Below are 20638 nucleotides of genomic sequence, written 5' to 3' on the forward strand. Positions count from 1 at the left end.
ATACAGCACGGGTAGCTGAAAACCACTGCATTGCAGTCAGAGTATAGTGAGTTTTATTAATGTCATGTAAAAGGAAATTTCCGAGAGTTGCCAGTGATCCATTTTCCACAGGTTTGTTTACCCTATTAAGTCACCATCATTTCTAAATTAATTTGATGTTTTGGAAGAATGTTCGGAGTTTATATTGCTGCAATATCTTATTTCCTTTAATGTTCCAGTGTCCCAGACTACACACTGAGAAAGAGGAAGCTACACTGGATTTTAGCAACCGGCCACTCCAGCTTGACACATGGAATCCTGCACTCTCTCTTTTTCAAACTTGAGGGGGGGGGCAGGTACAACAAGATCCAGGGGTATCAGTGAAATGCATCTGAAACTTGCTACCTCTCTGCTTTGGGTAGCTGGGTGAAAGAAAGCTATCAGTCCTGCAACCACAGGAACGCTGAGATGTGGGAAAGGGCTCAACCAATGAGTCGAAGAAGAGCATGAACACTTATGACTTAAGAAGTAGCTCTAGTTCTCTTTGCACCAGTCCTGTGTCAGCAAAATCAGATATTACACCTAAGAAGCCAAGAATACAATATACATTTTGGGTGTTCACACCTAATCATTCAGTTCAGCTTCTGCTTACTCCATCTACACAAACATGTCACTTTTCTCATCTGCTAGAAACTAGGTGTGGCTTTCTTCTATCTACAGTATCCCCATAATTTCTCATAGTGGAGTATGCTGTTTACACAGAATGGGCATGATATTGCAGTCCATGCAGAGGGAAAAGGAATCAGTGAAATCAATTGGTTTTGCCCATGTAGAAATGCCAGATCATGCCAAATAGAAACTCTAATTCATCAGAAGTAATTTGACAAAGGGTCACTTGTCGAAAGGTAAACAGGCACTTAATTCTCAAAATCAATGGAGATGGGTATCTATTTTTTGAAAATCTGGCAATGTGCCTAGCATCATTTATAGGTGCCTAAATACCTTTGAGAATCTTGACCAAAAAGGCATTAATGAAAGGCTCAATTAATGGCAATATGAGAAGTGTTTTGAGAAGTGTTGTCCCTAGGCAACTAAAAGTGTATGCATATTGTATGCGTATTGGGTATATGCTTTCATACACCCAATTTGAAGGTTGTTTTGCATTAAAAGAGTCACTAGTCTCAGTGATTGTTAAAAACTGGCAGTGGATATGGGGAGTAATGGCTATGGCTTCTTTCAGCAATAGAGGTAGAGCTGGAAGAGACCACTTCCCTGATGATCTCATCAATTTATCCAGAGCATAAGATTCCATTAGTTAAAAAAAATTAAGTTTCTAGTGCTCTGGGAGAACTTTTGAATGTAAACCAATGCAGGGTTCTCTCCTGATTCTAGAGCCTGCCAGCTTCAAACAACAGTTTCACAAAATATGTAAAATTTGCTCTTGCATTGGTCCTGGGTGTTACCTCTGAAATTTAATGATAACAGTCTAAATTCAACAACTACTTGTTGTAGTTTTTTAAGGAAATTCAACAATATTAATTATCCCTGTCCATTTCTGTACTCTCTAGGGGTATGTCTACACTAGCCCCCTAGTTCGAACTAGGGAGGCTAATGAGGGTGACCGAAATTGCAAATGAAGCACGGGATTTAAATATCCTGCACTTCATTAGCATGTTCCTGGCCGGCCGCCATTTTGGAAATTGACTAGCCCGGAATAACTGCCCGCGTCTACACACAGCAGAGAAGGGCGATTCCGAAATAAACCCCTTACTTTGAATTACCAGTTAAACTGAGATACGAGGTTTAACTGGTAATTCAAAGTAAGGGGTTTATTTCAGAATCACCCTTCTCTGCCACATGTAGACGCGGGCAGTTATTCCGGGCTAGTCAATTTCCAAAATGGCGATCGGCCAGGAACATGCTAATAAAGTGCAGAATATTTAAATCATACACTTCGTTTGCAATTTCGGTCGCCCTCATTAGCCTCCCTAGTTTGAACTGGGGGCTAGTGTAGACATACCCTAGGTTCTGCTAGGTACCTATTGCAACAATAACTGAATAGAGTTTATACTGATGTGTCTAGAATGAACATGCTTTGGTAAAATCATAAACCTAGGGGTATGTCTACACTACAGCATTATTTTGAAATATCTTATTTTGAAATAGTTAATTCAAAATAAGTTATTTCGAAATAACACGCCTACTCACAAAATGCATTTTGAAATAGTGTTTTGCTATTTCAAAATAGCGCATCCACACTGTGTGGGTGCTGAATCGCATTTAAGGCCGGCCAGAACCAGGTCTGGCAAGGCATCAGGTCAGGAGTGTCTTTGTGTAGCTGCTGCCTGAAGCTATCTGAGGCTTGTGTTTAAAGGGACACAACCACCCCACCCCCTCATCCCGGGCAACCGGTTCTCAGGGGAACCTGGGAGGAGGGAGCTGGACGGGGGAAGCAAGGGGAAGAAGGGGGAGGGGAAGCGCAGGGTTCAGGGGTGGGGAGTCTCGCCGGGCCAACTGTCTCCCAACACCACAGATGTGGGGTCTTGGCATCCCCAGGGGGATGAGGAGGGAATGGAGGGGATGGAGGGTGAGGAGGGTGAGGAGGGGATGGAGGGAGAAGTGGGAGGAGGAGAAAGAGTGGGAGGAGTGGGAGCTGGGGAGGCAGCAGACGCTGGAGCAGCAGGAGGCAGCACACTCTGCACCAGGGTCTGCAGGTGTTGGCAAATGGCACAGCCCTGGGCAAGCTGCTCCTGCCGGAGCTCCAGGTCTTCTTGCACCCAGTTCTGGAGGGTGCAGTGCTCCAGGTGCGGCTGTTGGTACCCCTCCACTGCACGGGTGGTTCTGTGGAGCCCTCGGGTGCGGGAGCATGTCCCGGGTGGGGTGGTGCACCCTTCACGTGCATCTGTTGCAGCTGTGGAGAAACAAGAGAAGTGGTCAGTTATCCCTGAGGACACAGTGAGTGAAGCCCAGCCCCCCTCTGCAAGGTGAGGATGACCGTGCCCTTCACCATCAGAGCCAATGTGCTTGCACACAGGCCATGTTCAGAACATCCCGCTATCCTCTGGGAGTGGGAGCTGCCCCAAGACCGCATCCATACCCCTGGGCTATGTATAGTGTGGGGGGAAGATGTCCCCTGCCTCTATGTAGAACGGCTTTGTGGAGGGAGGACGTCCTGCTGTGTCCCACCCCAGGGTCAGGAGCATGTCATGTCTCTTCACACACACGTGTGGCTAACAGGCCAAGGCCCCTGTGTGGCAGCCAGCTGGGGCCACATACCCAGAGGTAGCATAGCACATGCTCGCACATGCACAGGTTGCTGCGTGATCCGTGGTAAGCAAGGCCCATGCGGCACAGTCCCTAGTCTCCCTCCCTGCCCCTCAATAAGGGGACAGTGATGGCACTCACATGTTGTTGCCTCCCCGGATGACACAGGTGACAGGTCTGCTGGGACGGCTCGAGGGTCCTGGCTGCGTGGCACGCTCCCTCTGGGCTCTTGCACCTCCTGGCGCTCCTGCTCCATGCCCTAGTAAGGGCCCTCTGCTCCAGGATCGAAGACCGCTGGGTGGCACGGACTATCCCGTCCCCCAGGATGCGGTCCAGGGCATCAAAATAGGGGCAGGTGTCGCCCCCTGTTTGGGAGCTGCCCCATTGGCCCTGGCATAGGACTGCCGCAGCTCCTTAATTTTCATGCACACCTGCTCCTGGGTGCACATGTGGCCTTTGGTGGCCAGGCTGACAACCATCCGTCTGTAGACGGCTGCATTCCTCCATCTAGTGCGGAGCTCATGGACATTGGAGACATCTCCCCAAACCTCAATCAGGTCCATGATCTCCGCACTGGACCAGGAAGGCGCCCACCTTCTCCAGCCCCTGGCAGGCTCCTGGGAGCTGGGGCACTGGGCCCGGGGAGCAGTGGAGGGCTGGCTGGAACTGGCTGTCTGGCTCATGGTGGGGCCACTGGGTCAGGGGCAGAAACTGCTGTCTCTGTGCTGGCAGGCCTGGAGCTGGCACAGGCACTATGGCCAGAGTCTACCCCTTTAAGGGCTCTGGGGCTGGGGGAGAGGAGAGAAAGTTTTCCTGGTTGTGCCCAGAGTGGCCACCAGTGCACCCTGGGAAGGGCTGGAGGCCCCCTATTTCTAAATAAGCATCTATACAGTGCTTATTTCGAATTAGCTATTTTGAATTTGGTGTTATTCCTTGTAGAATGAGGTTTACCAAATTCAAAATAAGTGCTCCACTATTTTGAATTAATTTTGAAATAGCGGTTTGCCTGTGTAGACTCTAGGAAAGTTATTTCAAAATAACTTTGCTGTGCAGACATACCCTTACAGACATTACAGATGGAGAAACTCATGCATTCCTCTGCCAGTACAAGGCTATTCTCAGAATACATTATTTTCCAGAGTTTTGTCCAGTCCAGCAATACCTGATTGCATCCGTGGGGCTCCTCAGACTCACCTTAGGAGATGTTCCCACAGCCTCACATGTCTCCTCATTACGGCATGTTTTGCTAATATTCAGACCTATTGCTTTCCTTTTCTGCATGGTATCCCCTGCCTCCTGGTTATATTCCAGGGCCACCAGGTATGGGCAATAGACCAACAGTGGGGACAGGGGAGAAGAAGAAAGAACGTGGATTAGTCACTTGTCTCAGGAAAGGAGAAAAGGAAGGGAGCTACTCAGGGTACGTCTACACAGAACATTATTTTGAAATAACTAGCATTATTTCAAAATAACTTAGTCCATGTCTACACAGCAGGTAGTTATTTCAAAATACTGTCAAGCTGGAGGACTTATTACCCTGACTTTTGTATCCCGCATTGTAGGAGGAGTAGAGGGAAATAGCAGGAAGAGTGCTCTATTTCAAAAGAAGTGCTGTGTAGATGCTCCCAATTTCGAAATAAGCTATTTTGAAATAAGCTACACAATTGACATAGCTTATTTCAAAATAAGCCCTGCTGTGTAAACACACCCTCAGAGAGAATATAGCAAAGGGACCAAGGATTTTTACGGAAGCCAGGAGCTCTTTAGGCTCTGGAATGGAAGAGCTGGTGCAAAGAAGACTGGAGACTAACCAAAATGGCCTGTAGGGGCAGCAGTGATTCAAAGGAGGATTGGGCTCAGCAGTAGGGAAGCCTGGGATATCTTCTGGGTTGCTACTTGCCAGAAGCAGTCAACAAAGGGCTAGAACCTGGACCATATGGACCAAGGGTCAGCCCCAGCTCTTATTGTCACCAGGCCAGGCAGGTGCTCCAGACTATGGCCTGCTGAGTTCTTGGGACTTAGTGAGGTAATCATACAGCCCCTTTAGTGGCTTTTCCAGCCATCAGGGTTTCTTCCATCCTTCTGCTTCCTTCCTTCTCTTCTGCTCTGCGTACCTTCTTCCAACCCACTCACCCTCTACCACCACAAACACTAGGGTCAAATCAACAGCTGAAATCATCAGACATTTCCAATCTATGCATCACCTCTTCCCTGCACCCTTTGGACTTGAGACACAGAGACTGAGGTAAAACTGCAGGGACCTTTCATTCTAAAGTCTTGAAGTCTCAGCAAGAAGAAAAGGTTGTGTAGAGGCTAGAACTACTCTTCGCTTGCCATTGTTTCCGTTGAACTCCAACAAAAACCGGCTGCTGTGTTTACGAGACAAATTATCCCTTTGTAAAGTAGGGATGTAGGGGGACTAGGCTGGATCTTTGGGCGACCTTTCTGAAAGAAATAATAAGGTATATACTGGGGGGAGTCTGTGGGTGAATTAGCCCCTGCTGACTTAAAGTACCAGGGGAATTTCTGAGAACTGGTCTCAGATGCTGAAACTTATTCCTGATTTGGTTCCTCTGCATAGGAAGGGAGTATAGGGATATGTTAATACTGTCTCCTATGGAGATGAATGTGTATGTGTGTATGTGTGTGTTACTTGCGTTTCTTTTATATTGTGTCACAACTATCTTTGAGTCTGCTCCGAGGGGTTCTTTTTACTCCTACTTTTTCCCCTTTCTGGGACTATATTCAAATGTATCTCACTTTTGAAGTGGTTTCATTCCCCGCCCTCCCCCCAGTAAGAAATGGTTTTGCTAAGTTACTCTCCCTTCCTGAAAGGTCTCAACAATCTGTTGGAAACTAGACACACATTGTATACAGTGAGAAAGTTGTCAGAGGTTAGATGAGGAGGGAGAAAAAAATCTCAAACTGATCTGGGAGACTGCGGGGCATCCAGTTCCCTGTGTATCAGGGAAACACCTACTCTTTCCCCTACCATTTAAAGGAGTTTAAAACCCATTTTTTAAAAAAGAGAAAGAAAATCGTTCCTCACTCCAGGCTTAAAACAATGGTGAGATTAGACACACATCATCCTGGGCTGTAGCTTTAGGAAAATATTGGCCCCCTTTTCACCTCTCAGACTGTCAGAAAAGCCTTTCACAGTTTTTGTTTCAGCAACCCCACAAATAATGGATAGTTCCTTTCATAAATTGCCAGTAACACCCCATTCTTCCCAGGTTCTCAGAGCTCACAGTAGTGGCTGCCTATGCAAGGACATCACCAGTTACAGCCATCATCAGTACAGAACACTCTGTTATTTATTTAGACTCTGAAGAAAAAGAGACCCTTGCTTATTTTCTTAAAATAATTAAAATGCATCACTTAAGCTCCTATTTGCTCCCAAAAAAGCGTGGGAGCGTAAATGTTTTGGCTCTCAGCTGACAGTAAATATATCTTCATATCATGTTTTTATTTTATCATTTTTAATGCACACCCCTTTCCCCCCACACACTCCTAATCGCTGAAGTGTTTGAAAGAGGCTTAGAGTCTACGGTCTCCCGCTCTCTTTGCTCCAGAAGATCAAATGTATTACTTTTCCCCTTTGCGTGTCTGATGACGGGATAAAAATGTTGTTGGAGTCCAGATTTCGGGGCTGCAGCTAGGATGACACGATGTGAAAGTGCAGTCCTGGCTCCATAAAACTATATAGTTAGTGCAATAACAACGGCAAAAAAAAACTTTTTTTTTTTGGTAATTTACAAAATAGCACTTTGGTTACTTTTACACATTCCCCGTGTAGGAAAAAAATTCCTTCCTCCATCCTTCTCCCCCCCCCCCCTCCGAAGAAGCCTGTGTCTCTAGCAGCCCTCAAAAGCTTCCACATCCTCCATGTTTCATTCTGACAAAGCCAAGATTTTGAGGGTTTGGGGATGGATTCATACTTATTTAGGGCCGTTTGAATATAGCATCAATTGCAGGACTTTTTCCCTGTTTTGCTGAAAATGTAGATGGGCCTTAGAGAGGTACTATTTTGTTTTCTCATGTCTCTGGTGTTTAAAATAATGCTCCGATCCAGGGCACTTTAGCTCAACTCCGAATAACATCGTGTACCCGAAGCATAAATTAAAAGTATTTGCTCTTGAGCATGCCTCTTTTAGGAAACGTATTAATACCATTATTGTCTACAGTGCGCTAAATCAAACACACATCTCTCTTTCCTTACAAAGAGATGTGCTAGAAAAGAAAAACCTGTTACAAACAACGGCTACAGACAGTTTACAAATAGAAAACACCGTTCATTGGGACATTAGATATTCTGCCTAAATATTCTGTATTTTGTGTATCGTCTGCTTTCCTTTTGCTCTCCCAGATTATTGCGTTCTTACAAATTATGATGCAGCTACAAATGCTGTAAATTTATATATCTGGCACATCGTTCCTCGGCGTTATCTGAAATATCCCCTTCCCTGACTCGTTCACGGTCTCTTGTAATGAAGCAATGTGGTGGGTGCTGTAAACAGAACCAGTTCCTGGTGTACTAAGAAGAAGGGCGAGAAGGAAATCAACCCAATTATAACTACCCGAGAAAATTGTAGCAAAAAATATACAAATCTATGTCCTGGCCTTTTAAAAATAACGTACCCGCAGATTGTACCTAAAACCAGGATCGATCATGATTTTAACAGGGACAATTGTACATCTTCTAGGGGTGTTTATTCTGTTTTTCCTTTGAAACAGAGCTCTCTCCCCGCTAACCTCCACTTTCTTCTATAAGGTATTTTATATTTATTATTTATAACTGAGTCTCTTTTTCTTCAGTTTTACTCTTGAGCGATCATAGGTGCGTAATAGTTTAAAATGCGATAGTTAGAAAACCAACAGCCCCGTTATGTTAATAACAATGGGCCATTTATTGGCAAAGTGCTTAAACAAAATTCACCATTAAACAGTAGCCCCTCATTCTATGCTGGGGTCAGCACTGATAGTATGGTAGGTATGACCCAATCATACTTGTTTCATTGGTGTTATGATCGGTTATTGCAGGACATTGCTCGATCCCTACATTTATTCACATTCACCTTCCCCAGGCTGGCTGCTGTCCCGGGTAATTAGTTATATGTCAAGGCATTTCTACCCTTTAAGTGGAGATGTGGCTAGGTAGCAAACGAAACTGTATACATAGTCACATACAGTCTGGCTGTAATACAAATCTCTGCGTACCATAGATTTCCAGGAAAGTGGAGGGAGCTCTCTGTCTCCCCTGAGCTCTCGCGAATATGTTTTCAGACCAAAACTGGGGTTGGAAGCTTGACTGCCCAGGATCAGAGAAGTCTCTGGGGGGCAGCCGTGTTGGTCTGGGACTTTAAACACAGCGGCTAGTCCTGTGGCACCTTACAGACTCCCAAATACATAGTTGTAATATCGTGAGCTTTCGTGGGTAAGACCCACTTCCACAGAGGAAGAGATGCGGGTCTGGGGGCAAGTTCAAACCCAGTTCAACACAACACAACCCTTCTCCCCTTCCTCCCCCCCCCCCCAGCACACACTCCCCCAGAATTTAGCTTCGTGTTGGTAACTCCTGCAAAGGCGGCGGCGTTTACAGAACCCCCAGGGCCAGGGGGCGCGCAGTTCCTGGGAGGTTGGAAAGGAGCAGCGCGGTGCTCGGGCTAGACCACGGTGTTTTATTGGGGGCTCGAGGGGGTGTTTTCTGGCGGACCAAAGAGCTCGTGTAGTCGCTTTGCAAGTGTTTATTGGAATCAGGGCAATACAGCTCAGGGTCACGCGCAAGCCGGGAAGGTACAACGCCTCCATCGCCAGCCTCCCCACCACCCTCAGAGCCTCCTGGACTGCGGCGGAATTGAGACTTGTACCGAGTTACCAAAGGAATCGGATGGCGTTTGATCCCCTGTGCCCCCTCCCCCGAGCGTTCGGCCGCAGCCTTTCCTCTCGCCGTTATCTAGGCAATTAACAAAGAGCCTGTCTTAACCCCGGACAGCTGCCTGCCTGGCGGTTTTAGGACTGACTCTCTTTGTCCTCGGAATCAGTTCGGGTCCAGATGTCAAGGCCGAATCTCAGACTGGTCCAGTGGCCTGTTTGCCTTTATCTTCCAGACACTCGCAGGTTTGACAAAAGCAGACTCGAGACGATGGACTCGTGTGTACGCTCCAGACGGCTCCTCCGATCTCTCCCTCCCAAACGCCATCCCGCTCCCCCAACCCGATCTTTGGTGCGCTGTGGCTTAAGCGAACAAAAAAAAATTGGCCCCAACACACTGTCCTGTTCTGATCTTGCACCGTGACCACGCAGCGCTCCGTTCATCTCGTATCCTTCTTCCCGACAGCTCCCCCTCCTTGGCTGTCAGACGCGCCTCCTCGTGTCACCTTCTTCCGCCACAGATACCTGCTAGGGTAGAGAACACAGCCCAGAAACAGCCCCACACAGCAGTGCCCGCTGCATGCCTCCGTCTGCCTCACGCCTCTTGCGAGCGCTCCGCATCCCTCTCCTCCTACCCCCCCCCCCCCCAGCATTTTCCAGTAGCCAAAGAAAGATGATCAGGGAGCCACTCCGAAAGGGGAAAGTAGCCGTCTCCCGAGGCCCAGATGCTAAACTAGTCTCCCATGGCCTCACTGCTTAATACTTTTTAGGGACAAATCGCCTTCTTCCGTCACCCCAAAAGAGGAGAAGGTTCTTCAAGGATCCAGCCACTGAATCAAAATGAAGGGCTCTGAACCGAGCACATCAGGGACCACCAGTCCTGGCGCTGCGGAAGAACTAGAAAAAGCAGGAGGTGTGGAACAGTACTTGAAAAAGACCAGAACGAAATGTACCTAGATTGAATGTGTTCCAAGAGTCCCTGCTACAACTAGTATTCAAAAGGAGTTTTCAGCATCATTACTATTCGCAGCACAACTTTAGCGAGATTAGGAAATCTGTTTAATCGGTTTATTAATCATTTAGAGACCAGTAAATAAACTGCAATCTAAAAATTATCATCGATGATTCACACAGTTGGTAGGTTTTAATTACAAGCTAAAGTAATATGTTCATGTCAAATATGGCATTTTTTTAAATAAACAGGATTTGTAGGCCAAAACCCCGGTGAGTCACAGTGTTTAATAACTAACCAGAATCATCCCTGCGACTGTATGTTACAAAATCGCTCCGTTTTCGGTAGCAAAGAAGAAGTATGTATGTTCTTAATATGTTCCCGTTGCCACCGCATGTGATTTCAACATTCCCTTAACAACCATCCTAAAGATGTGTGTAAAGGAAATGGACTATCTCCCATTTCGCTCCCACTGTAATGTGATACACCTTCCTGCATTTTCGGGTATATTATTTGAGGCAGATCTGCAATGGCAACCCTCTTTGCAAACAGGAGGAGAGATGTGTGCAATATAAATTCAACGATGTAATTCTTTCTCAAGCAAATAATCGGCTCCCTTTCAAATATAATTAATGTTTTGATAGTGCATTTCTTCCAAGAATTAGATCCCCAAACACACACAACCTCATATCGTTTGTGTATATTTGAATCAAGAATCTATAGAACCTATATTGTGGATGGTAGAGACATACTGCTTATTAAAAGGTTACTCACAAACAACCTTATTTATTACCTAAACTATTGAACGAATTGGGAGGTGAGCATTATACAAAGTACACATTTAAAAACATTTCTGTTAACATCTGAAAATGTTTAGCAAGCATAGGAAGACATTGTGTGTTCTCGGTTCTTTGTCCGAGATCAAATGAGGGCTAGGAGAATGTTGTGTTTGTCTGTGTCAGGCATGTTTTTCTGGGAATAGTGTTTCTCTCTGATCTTCCTTTTCTCTTCTGGCTTGATCCTGAATTTATCTCTCAACCCCAGCTCTCATTGACCCCAAAGCGTGCGCAGGGAAAAAAGAAGTCCCTTCAATGCACAGAGAGATTGGATTTTTGCGACTTGCATCAGGAGTGTGGCCCGAGTAAACTAAGTATTTAAAACATTCGGTGGCATCATAACACTGGAACTCAGCGTTTGCTGAAGTAGGGCACACTGTGGAGGATATTTTCAGATGTAATTCCTTTAATCCTTTGTTATATGATAATATGGTGCATTAGTTATAAATGCTTGGAAACCGGGGGCGGCGTCATGGTATTGAAATCTATGGGCGTTTTGACTGTGATTTCAATTGCACCTTCCTAATATAAGTTGTATTGCGTTTAGGGCAAGAAGACAATCGATACTTTCCTTAATACCTACAATATCCCCGAGCTCGGTATAAAATTACCCTATCGAAATACCTCAAGAATTTTAACTCGAACTATAGAAATATCAGGCTGGAATCAACACGTGGACAATAATGTCATTTTGCTAGGGACTGCGCCATCTGCAAGTCCATACAAAATGATAAAACGGCCAGATCCTGCTCCCATTGACATTACAGGAAAAAATCCCATTGATATCACTGGATAGAGGATCAGGTCCCATCTCTTTACTTATCTGCCTACAAAATATATAGAGATAAAATATGCATATATTTGGTCTGTTCAAACCTAATTATTCAAAAACTAATAGAGAAAGACGTGTAAACTAGGGATTTAAAAACGGATTTGATTTTCCGTTTGGGTTGCTTTCAAGAATTAGCTTCTACGTATTCCTCTGCATGCGAACTGGGCCTGCATTTGATATTTTAAAACTGGTGGTACATTTTGAAAAGTTATTTCTACATTATAACCAAAACTTGACTTCAGTGGGATTTCCAGAATCTGGCCCACCTGGACCCACTTTGAAGGCATTAGCAGCCATAAAATTGGATTGTGATGATCAATAATAAAGATAAGACTCCATATGATTTTAATGAGATACTTTCCTGAATAAATAAAAGGGCCCCGTTTAAAAGCAAACGGAGTACTTTGAGCAGCCTAACCACATAAACTTCAGTTTTTCCTGGGAATATCTGATGCTCTGAGTTGCCGGGCGGTTATTAATTAATTAAATAATTAATTAATATTAATAAATATAAAAATTGCAAGATTTTCCCCACAGCTTTTAGTCTCTATCCTTTCGCATAACATTTTACTGACATTTGTTTTCCTGGAAACTTGAATAACGAGTATTCACAAAGTGTTTATGGTTGAACATCTTACTCAAACACAGTATCTCTACCTTCCTTTACTAGAAACCCTGCCTGAAATGTAGACACTTGGCAAACGTTAATAGCTATAATCTTAAATTCAATACAATGTTACCCACCTCAGTTATTCAGATCCATTTAACCCCATGTTTACCTCCAATGATCTGTGAACAAACAAAAAAGGGGGAAATATTTACCACATCGATCAGACAATAGATGTCTAAAATAAACTTGTTAACTTGGCCCTAACACAAAACAAAACAAAACAAAATCAAGAACCTTGCTACCTTTATGGCTTGCAAATGGTCTTTTTGTTCAGCAAGAACTAGCGTTAAAGAAGATCACACTCGCGTTCAGAAAATATTGTTATTTTTCTTTAATGGGGAAAATTGGACTCCCGCGACTTAGATCTGTGGTTTTTAGGACTAGGATGGAAATTGGACTGACACCACTTTGCACTTTAACAATCAGATTTCGTCAGGGTACTAGTTGTTTGTTTAACCCGACAGCTCCGTGCACCCCGTCGCACACTTTACACACTCATTAAAACGATTATTCACGACCTGTCGAGTGTTTTCTAGTTCATTCACAGGAAAGCCTTAACGCTATAAGATTCAAGAATATACCGTCAACTATACCAGAGGAGGGGGGGGGGGAGGCGAGATTATCTGTGTGATCATCTGATGCTCTGGCATTTTACATCTACAAGTTGCAAGAAAGCAGTTGCTCAAAGTCAAAAAGCACTAATATTTTTAGATTGCGATTTGACAGCTAGGCAGGATCATAAACAAAGGATCCCACATTGGTTTCATTTTCCAACCTTTAAAACGGTATTGATATTGTAATGCCTACCCTTAAACACTCTTGTGACAAACAGGAAAATTACCTACAGATGTTAATGGCAGTTTGGGGGTAGATACGTTGAAACACAGCTTTGGAAAAGTAGGAATTCACCTTCTATGCAAAAAAGACAAGTCATTCCTGTCCTAAAGTCATCGATTCTGAGACCAGAAAGGACCACTGTGATCATCCAGTCTGACCTTCTGTATAACACGGGTCATAGAACTCCCCTCCCCCGCCCATGGTGTGTGTGTGTGTGTGTGTGTGTGTGTGTGTGTGTGTGTGTGTGTGTGTGTGTGTGTGAAAATCCAATCTTGATTTTAAAATTGCCATTGATGGAGAATCCACCATGACCCCTGTTAATTTGTTCCAACAGTTATCTTCACTGTTAACTTTTTGGCTCCTTTCTCATTGTTCAATATGATGATCTGATGACTACAACAGGAATTATTCCTTCCTTGGGGACTAAGTTCTTACACTGCTTCTTTACAGCTATTGCTAAACTGTGGAGCGGAATGGACATTTTCGAGCAAATTAATATTGTTGTTTGTAATATTATTATACTTAAATTATAGAAAATTATAGCAATTATAGTATCTCCTGAAAGAAGGTGCTACTTCATTCAAAATGTGGATTTTTTTAAAGAAAATCCATTTCAATATGTGATGATCCAATTATTGAGAGTTCATATGAATAGCCGTAACACCTTTTTAATATATTAAAACATGAAGACGCAAAGGTGTCTAAAGCATCTTGCTACTGTTATTTACTACTGTGATATTTCAACGCGGATTTTTTGAAATCATCCGATGTCTGCTTTGTATATGCATATTTCCTTAGATTCTGAAATTCTATCTGCTAGAAAACTCCAGAGGCTACTCTATTGCTAGGACCATACAAAGGAAGGGCGAGAGTGGGGAAGGAAGCCAGAGTATAATTCCGTGTAATGTCTGCAGTTCCCCCAAACCATTTATTTGATTTTTTGAAGCATCTACACATAATTCATCTTTATTTCAAAGCAATAACCTTGAATGCTACAAGAGGTTTTAATCTGAAATGGTTTCCCAGTTGCTGCGAAAGCAAGCATGTATAAGTAAGTTGTTAAATTTATTGGATTTCAATAATCCACTATCAAATTTGCTAAGAATGGATCCGTCAAGCGTGTTCATCGTATAAACTCTTTCTTTCAAACCAACCTGGTATAATAATCACGAGACCAAAAGAAAAAAAACCTGAAATATGTAAGTAAATACCTAAACCTCTGGATAAATAAACACACTAATCAATAGGAAGTTAGCCAACACTTGTCTTATTGGTGAAGCGACAATCGATTTTTCTGTACCAACGTGCAATCTGCACTATCTATACTTAATTATTAGTACATTTAGCTACACTGATTGAATCATAAAAATATTGTTAATAACGCCAGCCCTTCCTCTCGGCCATAAATTATATTAATTGTCTGACAAAAAACAATAACTTGAAAAATTTTCCGGAAGTAGACAACTTTGCCATAATATAAATGCTCATTTAAGAATGCTCATGTTGGAAATGTACCTCAATCTTTACAATAAGATTATACTTCCTAAAATCAGTGGAATGTATTTCTTTAAAAAAATCTTTTAACACTTTAGCTCAAAGCGATTTTGATATGGTCCACAAGTGTTTCTTGTGAATTCATATCGTTTGCTAAATATATATAATTTTTCCTTTTCATGTCACTGAAATTCTTCTTTCAAGATGCACACATATGGTATTCAGAAGAACATTAGGTTGACTAATCGCTATAGCATTTGAAAATCAGTTACAAGACATAGCACGAACAAATGTTCGTTATTACCTGATACATTTAACCAGATCTGTATTGATTCCCTTGAACAGATCTATCTAATAATCTGTCAGCAAATGATTGTTTCGGCTTGACGTTCAGTTAAAGAGTCTCCTTGGCGGAACTGACACGCCTGTCTGTATGGTTGGTCTGTGTGTCTGTGTGTCTCTTTGTGTGTCTATGTGTGTGTGTGTTTAGGTGTGCTTGTGATTAGGGAGAAAAAGGAGGGTAATATCCTTGCTATAACATCATTGAGGAAAAGGACAGCCGAGGTATTTAACTGGTGTTACATTCTCAAAAATATTGTAGCCCTTCGGAAAACGAAAATGTTAACTGCGGGGCTTAACTATGTCACATGCGGTTAATTAAAAAAAAAGATTTGATCCCCTCGTCGAATACACTAGAAAATAATGTGCCGTTTTATGTGAGACCTTCACGAGAGTTTTTGACCGTTTCGGGATATCTTACTTCCCATTGCACATAATGAATATAACAAATAATTGAACATTAAATACTGTCTATCAAATCACTCCTGGGTGGAAATCCTAGCCCGTTGAAGACAGCGACGAGTTTAGCCTAGGTCTGGCCTATAGACTTGGACTTTCCCGACTCATCTCCAAGAGGAGATCCCGCGAAAAACTGAGCGCCACCAACTCCTGCTCCACTGATCGGAAGGAAAAGCCCGTCACTTTTCACATGTTCATATCACCGTGCAAAGGGCATCTACTGAATGCAGTGTAAAAGAAAATAAAACTAGCTGTTTTCTTTGCAGTCCCAAAGCCTCATTGACCAGAATGAGTCAGATTTGCTTGAATGAAAAATGCCTATTCTAACAATAAGCAGCAACTTGCAGTTAACCCTATCGGGGTAATTGACTAATATTTTAACGCAAGATGACAAATACAAGATTTTTCTCAGCCTCACTAAGTATTCTAAATTAATACTTAGATCTTTCCTTTAGAATTAAGAGCAGCTCAGCATAAACAGGAGGAATCTTACATTAAGTATTTTAATGTGCCCAGGTACTCATCCATATAAATGCATTAATCATAATTACTATTAAACCTTTTATTAGTTTATCTTCCCCTCGCTGGTTAATAACACACATATTTTGCGCCCCATGCTATTTGATAGGTTTGGGGAGGTAACTGTGTTTACACCACTAACATGTTTTTGATAATCCTTTCGTTAAATGTAAACGCTGGGTATCTATCTGCAACATTTCCAGCGTTTTATTGGAGTGATTTGCTCACAGGCATTCGCAGTATGCTGCATTTTGTTACATGCTATTGTAAAGGGGATAAAAAAGCAGGTTGGTTGGGTTTTATACTTTAAGACATTGTTCCCATATTGTTGTCCGCTCAGACAAGAAAAATACAACACGGACAGTGCCCAGCTGCGTTCAGCGTACGGAATGTATCGTTAGACAAATGTAAACTGCCTGAAAAGCAGACCAGCCGAATTACCGTAGGAGACATTGCCAAATTGGTGACGAACAGGAGAGGGAAACGGGCAGAAGTCTTTTTTTTATGTCTACCACAGGGAAAACACAGCTTTCTCAACTGGCAGATAAAGTGCTGAGATCTGAAACAGGCACTGAGTAAACACGAAAGATCGACTTTTTTTTTTTTCAAAAATGGCTTTGCTCTACAGAGTCCTTTTCCCTGGCACCCGAAAATCGAACCTGCATGTGTGTGACAAGCGAGTAACTCCAGCTCTCCTGTTTGACAAGAGCGCCCTCACCTTGCTGCTTTGAGAGCAGCTCCTAGACACTGCAGACTCAGCTTATATTGTATCTGAGGTAAGCGTAGCCTGTCCGCAGCCCCAAGATCTATATACATTTCGATCTAAGCCTCTGCGACTATCCTTACTGCAGTCTTTCTGACAGCACCTATGCACTGGATGTACGAGACAAGAGAGCTACAGTGAGCGAGAGTCTTATTGATAGAAGATTTACATATATACAAACACATGTTTATAGAAATCGACAAACACTCTATTTATCCTTACTCAGTACGAACCAATTTAATCCATAGGTAGGTTTCTGGGGGAGGAGAGGAGGGAACTGTATGTAAACAATTTATCAACTCTCTTTAAGGCTACTTCATTCTTTGTATATGGCGGAAAATAAACTGTACACTGTTCCCATTTCCTGCAGTGTGAATCGAGAGAGCCACCCCGCACAACTTCATTACCATTTGCTCTGATTACCTTCAGCAGGTGTCTTATCTCACTGCGTTTTGGTGACTTAAATTGGTGTATTAAAAATTAATTATTTTCATGAGATTACAAATTGCGGAACAAGGGAATTAAAATCATTAGCAGAGTTGAACACCATGCATTGTCCTTTCTCCTCCCTCTCCCCACACCTTTTCGAAGGCATAAGAACCAGAACTACAGTCAGTTTAGAAGCAGGCTCGCCCCCCTCCCCTGCAGAGATGTGATCAAGTTTGGCAAATCAATAGATCGAGCAGAACAATACTGTCACCACCCTCTCATTTCACAAAGTAGAGCGCCTAAGTATATTAAATTCCCGATATCTCTGGCACGCAGGAGCGCAGCATGTTGGAAGGTGGGAGGACGAGCAGAAATGCCTTAATCTATTATAAAATAAAAACAAACCCCCCACAAACTCTAGAGTGGAGCTTGAAATTGTCAAGTGATTCATTTGCCATTCCTGGGGGGAAGCGTTTGCCTGCTGCTCTATCCAGAGCACAGGCGATGTTCGCTTTATATACATTCTTTAAAAAGCCTCCATCCTTTTAACTTTTCCTGCGCGTTTAGGAAACTTAGCAATATTTACACACTACCCGAAATGCATAAACCCATCGAAAACCCCACTCCCATTTTTTTAAATCTAAAAGTGAAATTGGGGGCTTTTTTATTTTTTAGAAACAAAGTCCACTCTCATTCCCCCAACATCCCTCCACCCCCAAACGGCATCTGTTACTAAGACTTCGATTCACTAGCAGCTTTAACCCTAGAAGAGCAAAGCACGTATTACACAGCTCATCCTAAAGAATACTTCCACTTCACAACGAGATCGAAGAGGTAAATCACGTCCCAGCTCTACGTGTACTTATTGCTGAGGAATAAAATGTACACTCACCAAGTCGGCACGAAAAAGTATCGCAACCAGCCTGGCGTCCTTTCTTTCCCTGCAGCAGGTACAGGTAGTTCTGCACAGAGTCTTTAAAAACCAAAGAAAACATCGCACACGTGTCACTTCCTTGGCTTTAGTCCTCTTAGCTAGAAAAAGAAATAATGTTAAAAATCAACTCATAGATTGACCGGCAGAATTTTTGAAAATAATGAAGAAATGTGCAACTTACCTGATTAAAATCAAATAACTTGGGAGAGGAGAGGGGAAAAACCCTAATTTTGGGGATAAGCAGTTCAGAGTTTTTAAGCTGTGCTTCAGGCGTGTGGACGATCTGGTTATTTTATGGGCAGTGGAAAACAGTATGTGTAGACACAAGTCTGACATGTATTTTAATTCGCATCACAGGGTTCTGCCTCTAGGGAGAAGTAGTGAAGGTTTTCTTTTACTTCACCTATCCTGCTGGGGGGGAGGCTTGCTGAGATTGCTGGACAGGTTTTCTTTCCGGAGGGTCCCATCTGTCTAGAATAAACTGCAGTGGAGTTGAGGGCAGGTTCTCCGGTGAGGTAGGAATATGCAGGAACTCCGCCCTCTGGGCACAGCCACACAATCCCAGCAGTACAGCCACAGCCAGCCTTAAAACCTCTAATGATCTTCACCTTCACCTCTTGCTAACCCAGTTCTCCACCACTTTATGACCCGTTTACCCTGGCACCTTCACCACAGGAAAACGTTCTTCAAAACAAGAGCATTGGACATACAAATCTGCCCAGCCGATACTGTGGGAAATTATATACAATATATATAAATTTATATATAATAATGTATTATATATAAATCATATATAAAATAATAATTTGTAATATGTGTGTATATTATACATTCTAAGCATATATATATATAGAGAGAATATATATACACACACAACTCCGTGTACATATAGCAGCTTATATAAAAGGAGATAAATAAGAGTGTCTCTTAGTTTCGGTATGGTTAATTCTATGCTCATATAGGAATATACAATTAAATATATACATCTATAGCTTCTTCTGTCCTTAGGAAAATATTGTGGCCAATAAAATAATAGGAACAACAAAAAACCTACCCAATGGGTCTTATTCAACACTGACTCTTTAGCAAGGCAAAATGCTCATTGAGTTCAGCTATGGAGTAACTGAAATTCAATGAAATTTGCCTGAGGAAGGGGTGAGTAAATGACGCCTGGGTCTAATCGCATAACGGGCGGTGAGAAGGAGAAGAAAATCCCCATCTGAATACTTTCCGACATAAACCTTAATAATCATGCAGAAGAGGTCACAATGAGCACAATACACTCCCACCAGAGTTTTTACAGGGGTTAGATGTTTTTAAAGGATTCATCCAAATAATCGTCATATTAAGAGTAGATATGATCGCTTATTATAATGTAAATTATTTTGGTTCAAATGTATCCTACATAACACTTAGGATTTTACTAAATCCAGTATATAGTCTATAAATACATATATTAGAGAAATATAAAATATTTTATAGAAAATATAGATATTACACGACGACATTTGTTTACTGTCCCATTGGACAGTTGAACTGTGTTTTCTACTCACATCATTGGCTCATTAACTCTCATTTTTCCTCCTAGGGCAATTTTTTTTTAAATACAGTCGGAATTTTCTTTAATATGAACTATACCGACAAGTGCAATAATACCAAACACGAATCAGAAAAAATACCAATAACTTCTAAAAAAGTCCATAAACTGTATAAATTTAAACGCTAGCAAAGGCCCCTATTATGGGTTGACAAGTGATAAATAATTTTAAAAATCAGTAAAAGTTCTTAAAAGTTCGACTTCAGATGTTCACACGTCAAAAGTTTATGAAAATAATATCAGATCACATCATTATTTAGTTGAAGGATAAAAAAAGTGCTTTACATTCCATACCATATTGTCATATGTATGTGTGAAAAGACATCTTGAAGGAACAAAAGGTTTAACTTGTTGCGTCGGTGGGAGGTAAATGCAAGACACATTTTGGGCCTTGACAGGCCTGTTCCACTATATTCCTACTTTAGCACTTTTCCTTCCAGGTACATTTTCATCTCAGGTAATATTTATAAGGTAACTTGAGTAAACGACAAAATCAAACATGTTCCTCTGTCCCGCTTCAATGCGAAGAGAAAAAGTCAGTAACATCTGAATTGCTTAGGCAACAGCTTATCACTGAAGCTTAAGAAAGCATTAAGAATGAGTGCTTATATAAACCTTGCCTTTTGGAAGCATATCTAAAAATACCGTTTTACAACCTTTTCTTAGAATGATTGTCCATTACCTTTACCTAATTAATGCTTATTAATCCACAAAGATATGGACGTGGGGATTAGGCTTTCAAACAATTTCAGTCCTCAATATATTATCCGCGTTTTCCGAGGAAAAATGTAAATGGAATAACACCCTAAAACGCGCTATTGAATTTCCCACAATATGCAACCAATTGCAAGTGTTAAATAATA

The 20638-nt window shown here is 42.4% G+C and overlaps 1 non-coding gene across 1 annotated transcript; it reads right to left on the reverse strand.

The window, feature by feature from the left end:
- Positions 1-8929: 8929 nt before the first annotated feature.
- LOC102459393 (uncharacterized) lies at positions 8930-18782 on the reverse strand. Its single transcript, XR_012903409.2, has 3 exons — positions 18360-18782; positions 18137-18276; positions 8930-12523 (listed from the first exon to the last, which is right to left on the reverse strand). It is a non-coding gene; the product is annotated as an uncharacterized LOC102459393 (transcript).
- Between the last annotated feature and the right edge of the window lie 1856 nt (positions 18783-20638).

Source organism: Pelodiscus sinensis, chromosome 5 (assembly GCF_052426305.1).
Source record: "Pelodiscus sinensis isolate ZL-2025 chromosome 5, ASM5242630v1, whole genome shotgun sequence".
Lineage (NCBI taxonomy): Eukaryota > Metazoa > Chordata > Testudines > Trionychidae > Pelodiscus > Pelodiscus sinensis.